Raw genomic sequence first — 17,413 nt, 5'->3', positions numbered from 1 at the left:
GGCGCAGGCGCGCGCATGCGCGCTTCCATAATGCTGCGTCGACTGCTCCACCACCATTTTATACTTTATGAGATCGTCAGAATACATACCCATGTTATGACTTTGCAAAGGTGTTTTACATTTTACGTACCATTTTCGTCTTTTTATCCTTCCAATATATTTTTATCCTTTCATTTTTCAATTAGAACTAGGTTAGATGTTGTTCGTATAATTTTGTCCCACGATAGGAATACGAATGAATAGTTACAATCTGAAAAAGGGTAATGTGCGATATATCAACATGAAATGTTTCTAAATAATGATATATGTGTACGTTTGAAAATAATTTCCGTTCTTAATATTGTTGGAGATTTTTCAGGAACAATATGACTTTTCACGGATATTATCATAGGAACAGAGAGGATGACGAGTATTGAGGTATTGCGCATTTTCCATTTTCCGTCATTTCCTGCTCTATACAGCAAATTGCGATTGAATAATGGACATCGAGCATCTAATAATTGCTGAATAAAACCTGTATTTTTCGCACAATTACTGTACCTATTATACCGTGCTCGTATCACGTATGCAGTTTCACAGGTAGAAAAGAAAAGTAAAAATCGATTCTACTATTCAAATGACTATCAGTAATCGAATACTAAAAACATGCAGTAAAATTCTCTTAATAAGGATTTATTCGTATCGCCAAAGTGAAGTTCACAATAGATTAAATGTTCATAATATATAAATATGATATATATATATACATATTAATAAAAAAAGAAGAGGAGTAAAAAATATCGTAATTGTAATGCTTTTGTTAACATAGTTCAAACGTTTGCATACAAACTGATATTTGTTAGAAACAGAGCATCGGTCGTGCAATGAATAAACATTTCGCGGCGTGATCGTTATTGTCGAATGATCACGTGAATTATAAACAATCGTACAGTGAAAGCAGGCTAGATCAGTTCGGCCAATGTTAAAAATTTCTTTACTGTTATAGATGAAACGTACTGGTAGAAAAATGATAACCCAGTGATCGGATTACGTTGTACGGGAAGTAATTTGGTATTTTTGACAGAGAATCAACATACCGAAAGTTAGCATTTGGCTTATAGAGCATATATGTACCTCTAGCTACATTTTCACTTTATCTACAATCAATCGTTTCAAGCAACGGATCAATGCATCCAACTATTGTTAGCTTCGCAGACTGCGCGTTCGTTTTGAAAGTATGTAAACACCATATTCTCCAAGACTATTCGATCAGTTCGATTGCTTATTAGAGTAGAAGTGATTAATGCGAGGAACAATTTGTTTAAATTAACTATATTGATCAATAATTTCTTACTATATATAGATGTTATTAAGTGGTTTAATAAAGCGTACGTTATTAACGTTATAAAAGAAGTGTTATGAAGGTCTCTATCGCAAAGCGTTCTCGTTGCCTTGGTTTCTTTTTTAGCAAGACCACAAAAGAAATTATTTAAAAAAGAATAATAAATCGTGTCAAAGATTATGAACATTTCAAATTATGAAATCATCAGAAAAATTTCACAACGGTTTATAAAATCTTTGGACGACATTTGTAAATAAAAGGTAAGCAAGTAATAAAGCTTTTATTGTCGAAATGAAGCTGGTCAGTGTAACCGGGTTAAAAATTCCTGTGAGTCCTTGTCATCGTGTTTGAGAGCGGCTCGTCACGCGAACGATGTCGGTTCGCCACTGTATACCAAACTCTTATGTAAGGCTCGTCATGCGAATACATTTGTTTATTTGGGTTATTGCTTAGTTGTTTGTAGGGGCCGATGTTTTTAGGAAAGCAACACGAGATCCATGCGCAACGATACACACGATTGTGCGCGTTAGCGCGGAAATTGAATTACCTTTGTGCGACTGCAGCGATGAAAGCGAGGCCGGATTGTACCATCTTGCAAACGGTCTTCCAATTAAACGTAGCTACGAAGTACAATTTACACGTCAAAGGATCTCGATGGTAACGTTCCCATTGCTTTTGTTCCAAATGGGATGCTTCATTGATCATATATTGCTCGTTTAAAAAATTGGAAGCATCTGATGATTGTCAATAATTAATGAAGGATTAACAGCTGATACATATTATCAATGAGATATTAATAATTTAAGAAGTAATTGAGAAGCACGATGTAACACATGTACTGAAGGGGTTAATCTTTATTTCTTCCTTTTTTCTTCATTTTAGCACAGTAAAGAAAGGATATTCGCTTTCAATCACAAATACGTTGATCGAGATTAATTTGGAGGGATTAGTTCGTTAACTAACGGAGCGACGAGATGATGGGAATTTAAGAGTCCCATTAGGATGTTCTCTGAAAACTTGTTTGCAATTTAAAGTAAGTCAGCGTTTGGTCGGAGGAAAGAATCGTGGGTGGAAAGAAAAACTTTGTGGCCAGGGGATGAAAAGACGGCTGGCATAAAATTATATTTGTTCAGTCGAATCTTGGACGAAACGGGTTGTAGGACCGTGATCAGAATTTTTATGGAAAGGCAGTGCCGAATTCATGAATACGCGCGCGTTCGCTTCCTGTTCAAGATTTACGGGCATCACAAATGCACGCTTCCGCCCACATTCAATGAAAGTTTCCAAGACATTCGCACGCCATTTAATGAAGCTCTAACACTAGCCTTCATTTCCAATAACAAACGTGATTCCGTGTTGCTCGTTTCTTTGATAATGCGCTCTCCTGCAAAGTAAAGTAGGAAAGTTCAAAAGATCAAATGTCGAACGGCGTATGAAAGAGAATTTATGTAAATTCAAAGTAAGAAACATAACGTAGTTAATTACGTTATATTACCGGCATAGTAATTATTTGAATTTAAAGTAGCGATTTTTGTGATATAAAATGTCACGTCGAATTAAAATCCCGCACAGGAAAGGTTTCGATTGCGGGAAATATAAACTGCACACGCGTTAAAATCCAGTTAATCGAATTTAAATGATATTCAGCCTTTATTAAGGTTTCCCGTGACTTCGCACATACCTTTAACACTGCCGTTTTCATTATCATAAACGTTACGTTATTGCAATCTTACCAAGACCGACACTGTTACACAGGTGAGACAGTCATTAACAGGGAGCAATTAAGTTAACTGTGTGCAAAATGTTGTCATTGAATTTTAATGATCTCATTATCTGTTATTGGCTGTTATGATCTCAATACATACAGGAAAAGCCTTGTAAAATTGACTATTAACTAACTAAGTAAATATAGGGCTTTGGAAGATCGGCAAACAAATTTTTGATTCCATTTGGAAATTTTATTTCAGCCATACTGTTCAATATTTCACCAAGAGCAGTGGTTCTTAAAATTACCGGATTAACCTTGAACCCAAAATCGTCCGCAATATCCCGGCTGATCCTCGAAGAATACAAGCCGCAAACAAGAGAACGAAAGGTATTAGGAGAAGAAAAGGAGTGTTCGAAAACAAGGTTAAAGACAAGCACGGTAAAAAAGGGGGATAGAGAAATGGAATGAAAGAAGAAACGTAAGAAGAGATGAAAAATAAGTGAAAAAAATGAGGAGTAAGAAGAGGGCTCTGCTCGTGTCTGAGGGCGACCCTCGGTGAAAATGCAATTTCGGTTCTTGTCTGGAGACGACGTAGCTACCATGGCTCATCTTCCTGGCGTCCGTACCTCCTTCAACATTGTTGAAGGCACAGCCTCTCGTGCACACAGAAGTTCTTCTCTCTGGCATGTTCCAGGAGATGAAAGGCTCCCGTGGCTATCAAAGGGAAAGGGAAGAGAGGTAAAGGCCCCACCCGACAATGGCCCTGAGCTCCAAGGTTTTCAAGCTCGACGTCCAGGCCTCGGAGGACCAGTCGTGTGATTTCAACCGGCCTGTCAACTTATTCCCATTTCATCCGATTTCGATAAATATCACGATTGTTTCGATTTTCCAATCATCTAGAATTTTCTCAAACAAATTTGAAAATACCAGAAAATTCAAGTTTCCGCATATTATAAAGCTAATCGTTTAGAGTCTAGCAGATACCACGGGGAATTTTCTATGTGTCTAGGAAATGGAGGAAAAACGTCAGCGTATTACTCACAGAGAGAAGCGTTTCCTCTTTTAACCGATTACGAAACGAAGAAAGAAGGCGGTTCTAAATTTACATTGGTTCATTTTGCATCCTCGTCGACGAGGTGAACGCGCTCTTCGACCAGCGACATCTCGCCAGAGAGCCATCTTCGGCGACGAGAGAACTGGAACAAGGTGTACGATGAATTTTCTACGAGATGTTTGAGAGCACTGCCAATGATTCAGCGTTTCTGACCGATTGCCACGAGAGTGAGAGGGAGAGTATCGATAATGCACGTGCCTCATTTTACATTGTTGCATATCTTGATGGAGAACATTCAAAGTTTCATACTGCCTTCTTGGAAATCAATAAGATTAGGTAGTGAGCACTTTCAGGTCTCCTTAAATAACAAACTCATTTCATCTATTTAATGCTATTAGATATAAATGATTATATGATATCTTATTAATTCCAGTTGGTAATATTCTTAAAAATAAAGTAAAGGATTAGGAAGAAGTTTATGGAAGCCAGTCACATACTCGATAGCGTAGCTGTAGGCGCGAACCAGACATAATAAGGCATTTGTATGTTCATCGTGATTTTGATATTCGAGGTCCCGTCTTTTTAGCCATGCTTTTAAATCAAGGATCGAGAATAGCAAGAAGGTCGTTAACAAGTGTGAAGTTTTACTTTTTCAAGAATATTTAATATATTTTATTATTTATATTTATTGAAAGTATGTTGCAACAAGTTAATTTTTTTTTTTTTTTTTTTTTTTTTTTTTTAGAAGGAAGCTTTAAACGAGCAACGTAAAAACATTACGCTCGAATCAGCGAGACATCGTAATTCAATTAAAAATGAAACAGAAAACAGTCGATAACAGAGTACGTTAACAGATTAAAAAGGTAGAGAGAAATGTAGTCCTTTTTTTGAAAATGCATGCGCTTAAATGAATCCATCAATTCTCTCTAGAAATACGATGAAAGCACGTGTACAGTATACAGTGTACTACGTATACGTCACGGGAGTAGAAAGAGATGGAAAAAGAAAGAAAAAGAGAGACAGAGAGATACAAATCCAGTCGATGGAAATGTTACTGTAAATCTGCGTCAAGATCAGAGCTGACGTCATTCTCTGACGCACCATCATCTGACATACTCTGCATTGTTCAGCGAACGTTCGAAAATGTATATTTTCTATTGCCAATACTGTTATCGTTTTTCAAACGTCAATATTCGTCAAATTCTAATTATCACATCACCAATTATTCAGTTTACAACCCACAAATAAAAAAATCGATTATCGAGTCAAAGGAAATGTTAAAGGTCAACGAAAAATCTAAAGTCGGATGAAACATTTGTTTTACAATTTCTCAATTCCTTCACATTTTTTAATTACGTGTAATTCTAACGTTATGAAATACTTGACATATAAAAAAGATGTATATAAAAAAAATTGATATAATTTAAAAAAAAGAAGTTCAATATGGCAGTAACTTTCGCAGTAACTTTCTTTAATATAAAATTAATTTCGGTAATATAAAATTCCAAATTATCAAAATATCAAATTATGATTCATAAAATATATAGGAAAGGTGAAAGGTGATTATAAGTTATTGTATTTAAATTATGTTTGACGTCCAAAGAAATTAATTTATTTAATAATTATTAACTATAATTAAAATTGCAACCATATATTAATTGATGCTAAAAGATAATAAAATCCAATTAAACTGAATAAGAGTGTACAGGAATTTGATTATCAATCATGTAATAGATGTTACAGGAAAATGATAGTTTCGATACGTGCTGCCATCTTCGCAATTGGTTGATGCTTCTGGTAAGGCAGAGAACTGTACGTCATAGTGAGCAATAACTTAGATTCTACATGAGAATGAATAGAACATCTCGTGTTTGCGGACTCTGTAACAGGTGTTCTTATTTCTGGAGGGGAGTTCAGACTGCTGGTTGCACATCAGTGATTTCTATCTTCGACACCAGACATTGTCTTTTCGTTGCCAAAATTGTACCCAGGAAACTGGTAAATTTCTACTTAGTTGTTACTACTTTTATCAAGAAATAAACACGTTTTTTCAATACAATTATAGTAGAAAATAAAGAAACATTGGGTCACAACAAAGATTATCACATAACTTAGAGACAGGTGTAAAGAAATTATGATTAAAATATGTTTTAATATATTTAATCCACAAGAATAGAATCAAATCTAAATGAAATTATTCTTTGATTCAGTTCTCGTAGCATTGAGACTTGTATTAGAGAGTTGATTTGAAGTTTTGAGGAAAATCAGCTAAACCACAACTTCCACTTCGTTCTTATGAATAGATTATCTTTTAGAACCAAACGAAACTAAGGCTCGAAATTTTTGTTGATCTGATAATTTGCATTAGGATGATCATTGTGTAAAAATATGTTGACATGGAATCTCTGAAGAGACAAAAATTTAGAAAGGGTGTAAAATTACTGGTTTTCAGAAATATCGAGGTAAAGTAGGCAGGTGTGCTTCCTGCAGACGTACAAGTACATACATAATAAGAAGATAATATTCAAGCATAGAGAAGGAGCTGCGAGCGTAAGAGTGTGAGTGATCACGTCCTGTACTTTCCTAAGCACCTGCGGAGCCAGAACAGATCCGGCAGGTGCAAAAAGGATACGGGAAACCCCGAAGAACTTTATGCAATCCTCGTTGAACGGGTAAGTCCGTAGATTGTCCCTTTTGCTATAAAATTGAATTAAAATTTAACAAAATTTTGATAAAAGTGGAATATTTGGAATCTGATAATTTATTATTTTTTCAACTTAATTTTGTAAATAATCATTATTATTCTTTTACTATACCTTCTCAAATATCTATACTTGTTAATAAAAAAGAATAATTTTCTGTTTATGATAGTTGGATGATATACTTTATTAATCTTTCGAGTTAATTTAGAATATGTCAAATAACCAATATTAACTTTTTACTATACTTTTTGAAATATTTGACTTTCATGGCACATTCATATATGTTTTAGTTTTAAGAATTTAGTAATAAAACATGAATAATTTTCTTTCTGTGATAGTTGATCGGTATACTTTATAAGTAGATGTTATATTTTATAAGTATACTTAGTAGGTATTATATTTCTAGGAAAAGCATTAAAAAAAGAAAGCGGTATGGCTCAAAGCGCGGAGGTTTAAATGTTTAAAGCGAGCCTTCTGGTATAGAGCGCGGCGATTTTCCTGCCGTTTCCCGGGTAACTTTTGCGTCAGCCTTTATCGCCGGAAAAAAACTCGTTAGCTTGGCGCGGCCTAGCTGGCCTGCTTCCAGAACAAACCGCCAGAGGTCCGGCGTTACGTGCGAACCGAGGCCGTGCCGATGAATTTGGTGACGTAAGAGAATAAAACCACCATAAAGGCTTGCTGGTTCATTAGCGCAAACCGCGGAGCATGGCATCCTTGTAGAGAGAGCGAGGTTATAATCCATAGTCTGATCTCGGTGTATCCACAGTACGTACCTTTAAAACGTGCGCTGCGTTGGCACAGAACTCCGACATTCCACTAGACTTACTGACTAAAGGATAGTAAAACGATAAAACATTTACGATCACGGACAGTTTTCAGATCTATTTCATCTAATACTTTTATGTATTTTAAGCATAATTTTACATTAATTACAGAGAGACAAAAGAACACGAGAGTGAGAAAAGATTAGATACAATGTTTTATATAGGTTAATACAAGTAGAATTCATTTCAAAAATTGTTCGTTGCATTGTGTTACGCATGCGCAGTAATGCAGAGTCACTGTTATTATTACACGGTACAAAGATTCGGTTGATTATCGGAATTAAATATATTTATTATTATTATTGAATATTTCACAGTAAATGTTTCAATTAATAATCACTATGTATTAATTTATACCATCAGTAGAATATATTAATATGCGTCATTGACGTTCCTATATTTTCTTTTATTTTTAAATATTTAATACATGCTACTGTAATTGTTACAGGAGTAAATTACTTTTCAAAACGCGTTTGGTTTTTGAATTATCGACATGTAGTCCTCCGATTGTTCAGTGCTGCAGCGAAACGCAGCAATAAGGAGAGATAATATACATACTTGACTTCCACTCGAAGAGGTCGGGTAGATAAGAGAAGAGTGAACCTGCGAAATTGACTTTCGTAATTACCGACCGAGAATGCGCCAGTATCCAAGGTAGTATTCGGCCGATTTACAGCCGTAGATCATTCGCATATGATAAAGTTTGCAATTTGTACGCAAAAGAGAAATGACCTAGGCTTATTCATTCGGCCATTCGCCAATTACCGTGTCGATCTTCTCTTTGAAAGTCCATTTAATCTGCATCGCAGTAATTGCTACATAACACCTTATTTTTACATCTTGTGCATGACCTCTTCTATTTTAAAATACGTCGATCGATATGTTAATACTGCAGTTCATCTTCTTTCAATTTTGGTAATGCTAACATTATTTTATCAATTGCGTTATGGCACGATACAGAGATATTCTTTATGATTTCCTACTTATTTTCCTCTTCATAGCTCTTTGCAAATTGAATTCAGTTTCTTAAAATTGTATCAAGTATCAGAAAGAAACCACCTCACAAGAAAGGTTCTATATATCAATTATGTGTATTGTATATATTGTTTTTACGGTAAACTTTCAATTACTTTAGGCAATATAGTCGAATACTTTCCAGAAATTAGAAAAACATCTATATCAAGGAATTTGTGAACAAAGCACAATTTGGTATGACACACAGCATGTGTGTATCTTGTATATGAATCGATAGTGGTTCGCATCCAGCGTTGCGTAAAATGACGTCAATTGGCGTGTAAGGATTATGTAGAAAAACTGACCGTAATCGTTATTGACTACTTAAAACGCATACAATTAAGGCTTTCTTTCGAAAGCAGGTTATTTAATCATTGATAACTTGAGACTGCCTTCCTTATTGGTAAACTATGGAATTTTTATCTTAAGAGTTTTCTTCCCTTTTTATCCATTTGAATTTTAATCCAAAAAGTTGTAATTCTAAAAAACATAAAATTTGCATATTTTACTATTTAACGCGTTATAGTATTTAATTTTTAATTCGGTGGCTAAAGGTGTTTCTAACTAAGAAGTGACCCAGTTAACAGGTCAATATCGTAACTGTTTCGGACGATAACGTCATTCAGACTTTCCGTTATTTCTTAGTGAGATACTATATTGGATCAGAAAATAACATGCTACTTTCAGAAGTCATCTCGAAAATCCAATTAGTGGAGAACTGCTTAACGGAGCACCAGTCACTTAAATCGTACTTTACCAATTTCCTTTCTTATTAGAGGATCAAATGGCAAATGAATGAAATAAGCGTAGTGTGTGCAGTATAAACACAAAATTCAGCAATTATATACATCTTGCCTTGTGCATGTTGCAATTTGCAAAGAATGAGGTATGTGTGTTGATGAAACGAAAGTTCTTTTATCAAACAATTTAATGAATCGATTTTATTCTAACTTTGTTATATTTCTTGAAGACCTCATTTACTATAGAATATTTTACATTTACTTTATGAATATGATAATTAATATAAAGCTTAAATACTTTTATAAAATTTATCACGTTCACTTTTTAGGTACTGCTTCTGCCTGCAATTATATTTCTGTTAAAGAAACTACGAGTTTAAAAGATCTTAAATACTTCTATATTGTACTACAAGAATTAAGCCAAATTAACTTCTAAAAAAGTCTTGAACATCAAGTCTCAATTTCCAATCTCAACTGAATAGAAATTACCACGAAAAAGTATTCTATAAGCTGTGGCAAGCAGTACAATTTTCGGCCTCGAAAGAAAGTGCGCCACTGTTATGCAATTAAGATTTTAATAGAACCTTCATGTCCGTGAATCTCCGTGCGCGTTTCCTTTGTTGCGCTTAACTCTGTTTGCTCAACCCCCTTTTCACGGTGAACTCTTTCAGTGGCCGCACCGAACACCGCATCCCTCAAGGGGTTAATTTCATTTCGACTGTCTGGGCAACATACGAGCCGAAGGTGTGCATCACGAAAGAACCTGCCACTGCACCAGCATGTATTGTCGTCGTCAACGTCGAAAGAGTTCAGTGTCAAACGTCAGCGATTTGTTTTCATGATGCACGAACGCTATGGTTGCACAACAACGATTTATCGCTGACGAATGTTATTGGCGACTCGTGATCAGCGTGTACGCAATATCTTCACGGACGAACCATCGTAATGCCGAGCGAGCCGATTTTAAAAATCAATTCATCTCCACGCGCCTGCGGGTAACGGTCGATGTCCAGCTTTTAATACGTCGTTAAGATTGAGTGCTCGGATTGCAATTGAACTGTCGCGTTTTGAACGCCGACAAACTAAAAAAGTATCGAGAAAAATCTATACATAGAATGTTTAGTAGTTCTTTGCGCTAATTATTTGAATCCTCCTTAATAGTTAATGGCGTGTTGCTTGAAATAAGTAGAAAGTTAGTGAATATTAAAGTAGTCCTTGGAATGTGCATTTTTTGGCCATTAAGCAATGTTTAATGACCAAAATTTTGTTTGATTGTGGGGAAACGAGCGTAGTGATTGCTTAAAAATTTAATAGTTTAATAATAACAAACTAACATTTAAACAATACACCTCAAAGTTGAGGTCTTCTGAAGAGTTAAATTAATACCGTATACAATATTCACGCACAAAAAAATAGTTTACTTTTGAAGTGACAATCTAAATACCGGGAGATATAATAATTTAAAATACAAAGCTTAAATTATGGACTATTAAAAATAGTCTGCAATGATAGCGAACTTGTCGATAAGACAATTATTTTTCTCGAAAGAACTTAAAAATATACGTACTCACGAATATTAATTATCGCTAAAATTGGTTAAAGTTATCAACTAGCAGCGGTAAATTATTTCTATGGCTAAAACGGATATTATTAAAGATTTTTGGAATATACGCTGCGGAATAGTAACTGGCCAATCGAGAAAGCGTTATCTTATCATCAGCCAACAGCCCAACTTCTCCATCCAAATGCGTGCTCTAGTATACAAGAGATAACATTTCGCCTCGTGGCCAATGAGATTCTATTTGAGATCCTGCTCGCTCGGTGTGGAGAAATCAGAATCCGGAATACGAGACATGCAACTCGATCTTGCGCTCATCTCGATTTCAGTCTCCCTTCCGATCAAACACCGCTTCTTAGCAATCTTGTAATCTCGCCGAACAAGTCCTCTAGACTCGTTGATCTAGACATCGTATACGCCGCGTTTGGCTCTATATTTTTACATTACGTATGATTAATTATTAATCGATAACTTGTAATTCTAGTTAAGACTCTCTTGAGACTTGGTATCACGTTACATTCATCTATAAATCGCATTACGTTTGCAATACGTATTTGAATTTAAGAACGTTGGTATTCACTATTATCACTGTTTTGGATTATAAAAACATTTTCAAGTAGATTAAACTATGGAAATCGTACTCTTTGTGATATTATGTATGCGTAACTTTTATTTTGCATATTTATGAGTAGTAGAGTTAATAGAAAATATTGTAATCAATCGCAACTTTTGTTCTCACAAGCGAACAAAAATTAAAGTATAGAGAATTTATGCTTTCGATTTGAAATGACGAACAAACGTTTTCAAATGAAACGAAGGAAAGTGTTTGTGTTCATCGCTGTGTTACAGAAGATTTGTAAAATCTCACATCCTAACTATGTAAACGAAGAAGAAGCGATAGCTTGCTTTAAAGATTTTAAAAAATCTTTGCAAATATTGAACTTCGTTCAAAAATTTCTCTTCGTTCAAAACTATCGCGATGAAATCAAATTTTTGAAGAAAGAAAATACATACCGAGGTCTCGATGCCGCTATCGTGGCACACTGTTTGCCATGAATTATGCTGAGATTTCATAAGTGCTTCTGACCTTTACTGCGAAGAATTTTCTTGGAACGATGACGACGATGATATCGCAGGCGAGAGTTAATAATCGATGTTCTACGTTCGAAAAATGTTTAACAGAATTAAGTAACGATTACGTGGACATTCAAGCGAAGGATAAATCTCACGATTAGATAATAATAGTAATAGTTGCGGTTTAAACAGTCATGATTACAGTGCAGTACTATACTTTAAACGCTCTTTTATTCCTTGTATTATTTTCTTTCTTCGTATAATTTTTTAATTCAAATTCTACTTGTTAAATTATTTCTATTAACAACTAAAAGGTATTTAATTTTTAATTCCTGGGATTTAGAGAGAGAATGTCATTTTTTGCTATTTTTAAAAAATGTTACGAGTACTTTTAAGTTGTTTTATCTTTTTCTTTGCTTTTTTAGCGCGCTATTGAATTCTTGCCTATTCATGAAGGGATTCCCGGAGTTTCATCTCGTGAAAATGCATGGAGTCCGACAATTAACATCGCATCCATTCACGTAAGCTCGGTGGCATTACGGAAAGGAAAAAAATAAGCGTTCATTCATGAAAACTCTTATCTGCGTATATATAGCCATAGATTACCAACCCCGTTTCATTCACACGTTCGCGGAACAGGTTGAATTTATCGCTGACATCTTTCCATTGAAAAAAGGACCATATCAATTTTACAAACCCCACTATTTTATATTTCATCTTCTTCAAATTTTTGTCCAAGATACCAAGGACTCCAATTTTATTAGCACGAATTGCTGTGAATTAACAAAAATCAACGCATTCGCTTCAATCTCTCTAAAATAACAAGAAGAAAACCATAGGAACTAAACTGAAGGTATAACAACATATTCATTTTTTAACAAATTCCTGTTAATCTATAATCAGTCCTCTAATCCAGACTTCCTCCATAGAAAACTACCATGTTACAACACCTTTAATTGACTAAAAAACGACGGCAGTAAGGAAACCATAAAAACCAAACAGAAGGTATAACATCGTCATTTCTTCAACATCATAACAAATCCATTCGAATTCATTTCACCAGTTAATCCACAAACATTTCTTTTATCCACAAATCTCATGTACGGAAGAAACGGTATCGAAAGAAACTAAGCAGGAGCATCGTCGAATCGACTCACGTGCACTGGAATACAAGCGAGCTTCGAGTCACAGTGCAGGATATATGACGCAAATCGAATGCACGCGGTTCTGTTTACGTACGAGATAAGAGTTTGTCCTGGGTCAAGGCTGCACGCAGTTTGATAATCCAATTCAGATAACGGGAACGTGCATAGAGTTTGCTGGACCTTGAGTACATACATACATATATATATACATATAGCGACGGTCTACGCGAGAAAGAGAAACGTCCGAAGAGAATACACACGAGGCAGCGCAAGGCAAGGCGAGTCTCGATGACTCATTTCGCGAGCAATTTGTCAAATCATCTGCCCCTTCTCTCCCCCGAAAGACCCGCCCTCGTTCCCTCTCCTTCAAACGGAAAGACTCACGTTTATCGTGAATAGTACGCCTAACGTGCGCACGTGACATTTCGAGTATCTCGAATTAAACTGTAAACATCGTAGTACAACCGACGGTTGAAGACCAGCCACGCGGACAGTGTCAATGATCCTACTATTTATTGGATCGTTGCTTACGCACGGCGTCACATGTCTGTGGATATGTACGTGTACACGTCCGGCTGTACGTGTGCGGGCATCTCTCCTTCCTCGTCTCGCTTTTGTCAGTCGTGACCTCGAAGGTTATTTCGTCTGTCTACCTCTTTATCTTCTGAATCTCCTTGCGAGACCCGATTTTCGAAATCTTTCATTCAGATGTTCTGCGGTGAATGACACGGCATGAACAGGAATTTGGCTTTGATTCTCGATTGATATGATACTTATGTATGATAGGAGCCTGAAAATTTCTACCAGCTGTCTGTGGATTATGATGTATGGTTGTTATATCGTATCGTTATTACAGGTTGGTACAGATTCAAACAGATTGGTTTTGGAATGTACGTGCACTCAAATACTCACACTTAAATACTCTTCTCTTCTCCTTCAATGGAATACCATGAAGTATACGTTTCTCAAATCTCTTCAGCCTCTATCTTTCAAAAACTCGAAGAACACTTAGGAACAATGAAACGTGAACGAAGTCATCTCTTCTCCTCGTGAATCCTCCAGATATCCTCTCTGAGACTGAAAGTCTCGATGACCATGATATAAATTGCGCGAACAGCCTCTGGTGACTTTGCAACTGCCGTTAGATTCCATGCAGCGACTGTACGAGTTTCGTTCCCTGTGACTACTCTCCACGTCTCCATCTCGACCGATTCTCCGTCACGATTCATAGGGGTATAGGTAAACGACATCCGCGTCCGAGTGGGCACGTGCGTGTGCCTCTGCGTTCGCGTGTCCCGTAGTTTGTGTCGTTGACTGAGGGTGGTGGTGGTCGTGTGATGGTAGTGGCGAAAAGGGGGAAAAGGGTGACGGAGGAGGGAGAGCAAGCACGTGTGAGGACGTAGTACGATTTACTCGCAGATCGGTGGAACGTCTTCCTCGTTCCCTCCCTCGCCCTCTTTCTCGTCGATGAGCTGTCTTTCTTTCTCTTCCACCCCTTCCCCCTATCGCGTACTTCTCTTCCTCATTCTCCTCCTCTTCGTCGTTCCTCCTCCTCCACCTCTTCCTCCTCCTCCGCCTTCTCCTCCTTCACCACCTCTTCCTCCTACCACTGACATTATACTACTACTACGGGGTACTCCACTTTCATTCAGTCGCTTCTAAAAATAAAGTCCCTGATTCACAATGCATGAATGACAATCACACTGAAAGGAATACCGCACAGACTTGTAGCCTTTCTCACTCTCTTTCCCCTCTATCTCACTCCCTCTAACCGTCCCATGTCTTCTTTGTCTCTCTTGTCGATCTCCTGCTCTTGCGATTTTCCCTCTCCCTCCGTCTTTCTGTTGTATATGTCCTGTCTCGTTCTACCATTCCCGAAGCACTCCCTCTCGCTCTCTTTTCGCTCCTATCACTCTCGCCTCTCCTGTCTCGCTTCTTTTTCCAACCTGTTCTCTCGTTCCCTGGCGCCCACCCCCCTTTCTCCCTTCACACTCTCTCTCTCTCTCTCTCTCTCTTTCTCTCTGTGTCTATGTATGTATATATATGCCTGCCTCTGTATGTATATGTGTCGTACTCTCTTGTAAGAGAGTGAAATCTCGGTTCGCCTGTTGCATCGAACTATTGGTTGGTTCCGTGTAAATAGATCCCGTGGAAATTCGAAGTAGCATTGCCGCGTTGCGCCGGCCTGATCGATCGGAGGGATCGATCTCGCACCGGAGAACTTGTTGCACATCGTGCCAGATTTTACAAATGTCACGGTCCGGTGTTTGAATTGGCATCAGAGAGTATGTACGTCCGTTTGAATAAACGTTATCGTTTGCTTGTACTATCCGATGGTGATCGAGTAAGTCGAGGAATAGGAAGCAGTTGGAGAATAGTTACTGAAACGTTTCTCTGCTCGTAGGTGTTCGGGCGAAGCGGTGGCTGCTTCTTTCGAGGATAAATGAGAAGTTTGATATTGCAGAGGATGAAAAATTGTTAGTAGAGTCCGCAAGACTGATACGATAACGAAGCGAGCTATCTAAAGCAAGATCGTATCGCTGGCTGATAAACGAATTCTGCGAGGAAAACAAGTGTAGATTCAACAAGATATCGTTGGCACTGCGTTATGACAGTTTCAGGCGATGTGCGTGTTCGTTTTAAAGTACATGTATAATTAAAGTATAGCGATGAAGGCATATAACAGGATCCCATGCAGTTTATTGTCCATATAATTACAGAATTCTTAATGTATTAAGTCAAGAAAACGAGGTAATTCATCATGCAACTTTGTAACATTTTCAACTTAATAACTTATTTATTAAAAAGTTCTTTCTTATTGCCAGACTAATTCATGATAAGTCACAATGGTAGCTTTTTAATTTCGTCTTGGATTGATTTGACACATATACTCATTTAGTTATATTCACATTTACTAAGATTAATTCGTCCTTAGTAATTTTAAATTTCGCGCCAGACGTTTCTGACTCTGGAACATCTCATTCAACTGATTAATCTATTGTACTATGATAATCTTTTTCTCTCTATTTTCCCTCTAATACAAATTACATTTTAAAACATATGTACGTATATTGTAATAATAATAATGTTTCATAGTTTCATTGTAACGAATGGTCTGCCACAGACCATTTATTTTACGAGGTTCTTTTTCACATAGAATGATTTCCGAATTACAGAAGGGTTCGTTTTATGAAGATGAACAACGAAGATAGCAACCGGAAATACCAGCTATAATTTGGGAATGCACAATTGTCCCGTAACGCTCTGAAGGTTCACGGAAATAGGGGCGAGTAACCCTGAATATCTCGTGAAGTTCTCGGCTCGAAGCACCCAAGGAGAACTGGTTTCAACTCATCATAGTCACCTAGCTGTTCACGATACGGCATTCCAAAATAAAAAACAGAATAATCAAATGTCCCTGAAAACAGCAAAACACTGCCGAATTCAATAATATTGCTTGAAGCTGTTTCAAAGCCTAGAGGTATTTCGAAAATTCTTCAGTGAAGAATTGACCGCGAGGAGAGTTATATTGTCTCGTACATATAAAGTAAGAGAAAGAAAACGTTTTAAATATTATAAATATCGTCACGCGAACCATTATATTAGCTAAGAAATGAATGGTGTCTTAAAATAATATTTAAAAACGGTGAATATTGTTACAGAGACCTACTTTCATCGCCCTTCTTGAAGTTACTCACGCGAAACATTCTTGTTAGTAGATAATCCTATAATAAATGCAGCCTACGGAAACTTCAAGACACTTCAAATTCTTCTTGCGAAAGAAATTGCAGCTACATCCAACGGTGCTATAAAAATATGGCAAACGTTTGCGAACGTTTATCCACTTACGATATTCCAAACGACTACATGAGAAGTTAAATATTTCTTGAAAATCAAAATGCTTCGTGGCATCAGAAGTTGAAGAAAAAGTGACTCCAATACTTGAAGAAAAAAGAAAAATAATTCAAAGTCGGATAATTCCAAGATTAAAATATCCCTCTAGTTGAACCATGACTACGACAATCCTGGACTCTAATCTGACTGCAAGATTTCAGCGAAGGGACAACTTTGTATCCAAGAGTTTCCCTTGACGAGACTCCCTCGTTATTATCCGCCGCTGCGAGCCTCTACTCTAACTAAAGAGAGACTTTAGAGTGCAAGGCAGAGCTATAGGTAGAGAGAGCAGCAGTACCAGCAGCTCGAACCGCTCACAGCTAAATATATCTCTCTCTCTAGAGTTACTCAAGGTCACAGCGCTTGGATTGGCCCACGA

The 17,413-nt window shown here is 36.9% G+C and overlaps 2 long non-coding RNA genes across 8 annotated transcripts; both read left to right on the top strand.

Annotated features, from left to right (window-relative positions):
* The first annotated feature begins 114 nt into the window (after nucleotides 1–114).
* On the top strand, nucleotides 115–5,081 carry LOC105681424. Of its 6 annotated transcripts, none has more exons than XR_004462590.1 (7): nucleotides 115–260; nucleotides 359–417; nucleotides 986–1,978; nucleotides 2,204–2,354; nucleotides 3,289–4,706; nucleotides 4,829–4,946; nucleotides 5,014–5,081. It is a non-coding gene; the product is annotated as an uncharacterized LOC105681424 (long non-coding RNA). The 6 variants fall into 6 exon arrangements; XR_004462591.1 differs by having other exon boundaries at nucleotides 359–592; XR_004462592.1 differs by having other exon boundaries at nucleotides 359–1,214; nucleotides 1,343–1,978.
* Nucleotides 5,082–5,944: 863 nt separating this feature from the next.
* On the top strand, nucleotides 5,945–17,145 carry LOC112213670. Of its 2 annotated transcripts, XR_002947554.2 has the most exons (8): nucleotides 7,184–7,550; nucleotides 8,058–8,263; nucleotides 9,311–9,509; nucleotides 9,693–12,848; nucleotides 12,925–15,766; nucleotides 15,861–15,891; nucleotides 16,317–16,687; nucleotides 16,803–17,145. It is a non-coding gene; the product is annotated as an uncharacterized LOC112213670 (long non-coding RNA). The 2 variants fall into 2 exon arrangements; XR_004462586.1 differs by lacking the exons at nucleotides 7,184–7,550; nucleotides 8,058–8,263 and adding exons at nucleotides 5,945–6,081; nucleotides 6,536–6,755 and having other exon boundaries at nucleotides 12,925–15,891.
* Nucleotides 17,146–17,413: the final 268 nt, after the last annotated feature.

This window comes from Bombus impatiens, unplaced genomic scaffold, assembly GCF_000188095.3.
Source record: "Bombus impatiens unplaced genomic scaffold, BIMP_2.2 scf_0914, whole genome shotgun sequence".
Lineage (NCBI taxonomy): Eukaryota > Metazoa > Arthropoda > Insecta > Hymenoptera > Apidae > Bombus > Bombus impatiens.
This window is presented reverse-complemented; position numbering and strand designations above follow the sequence as displayed.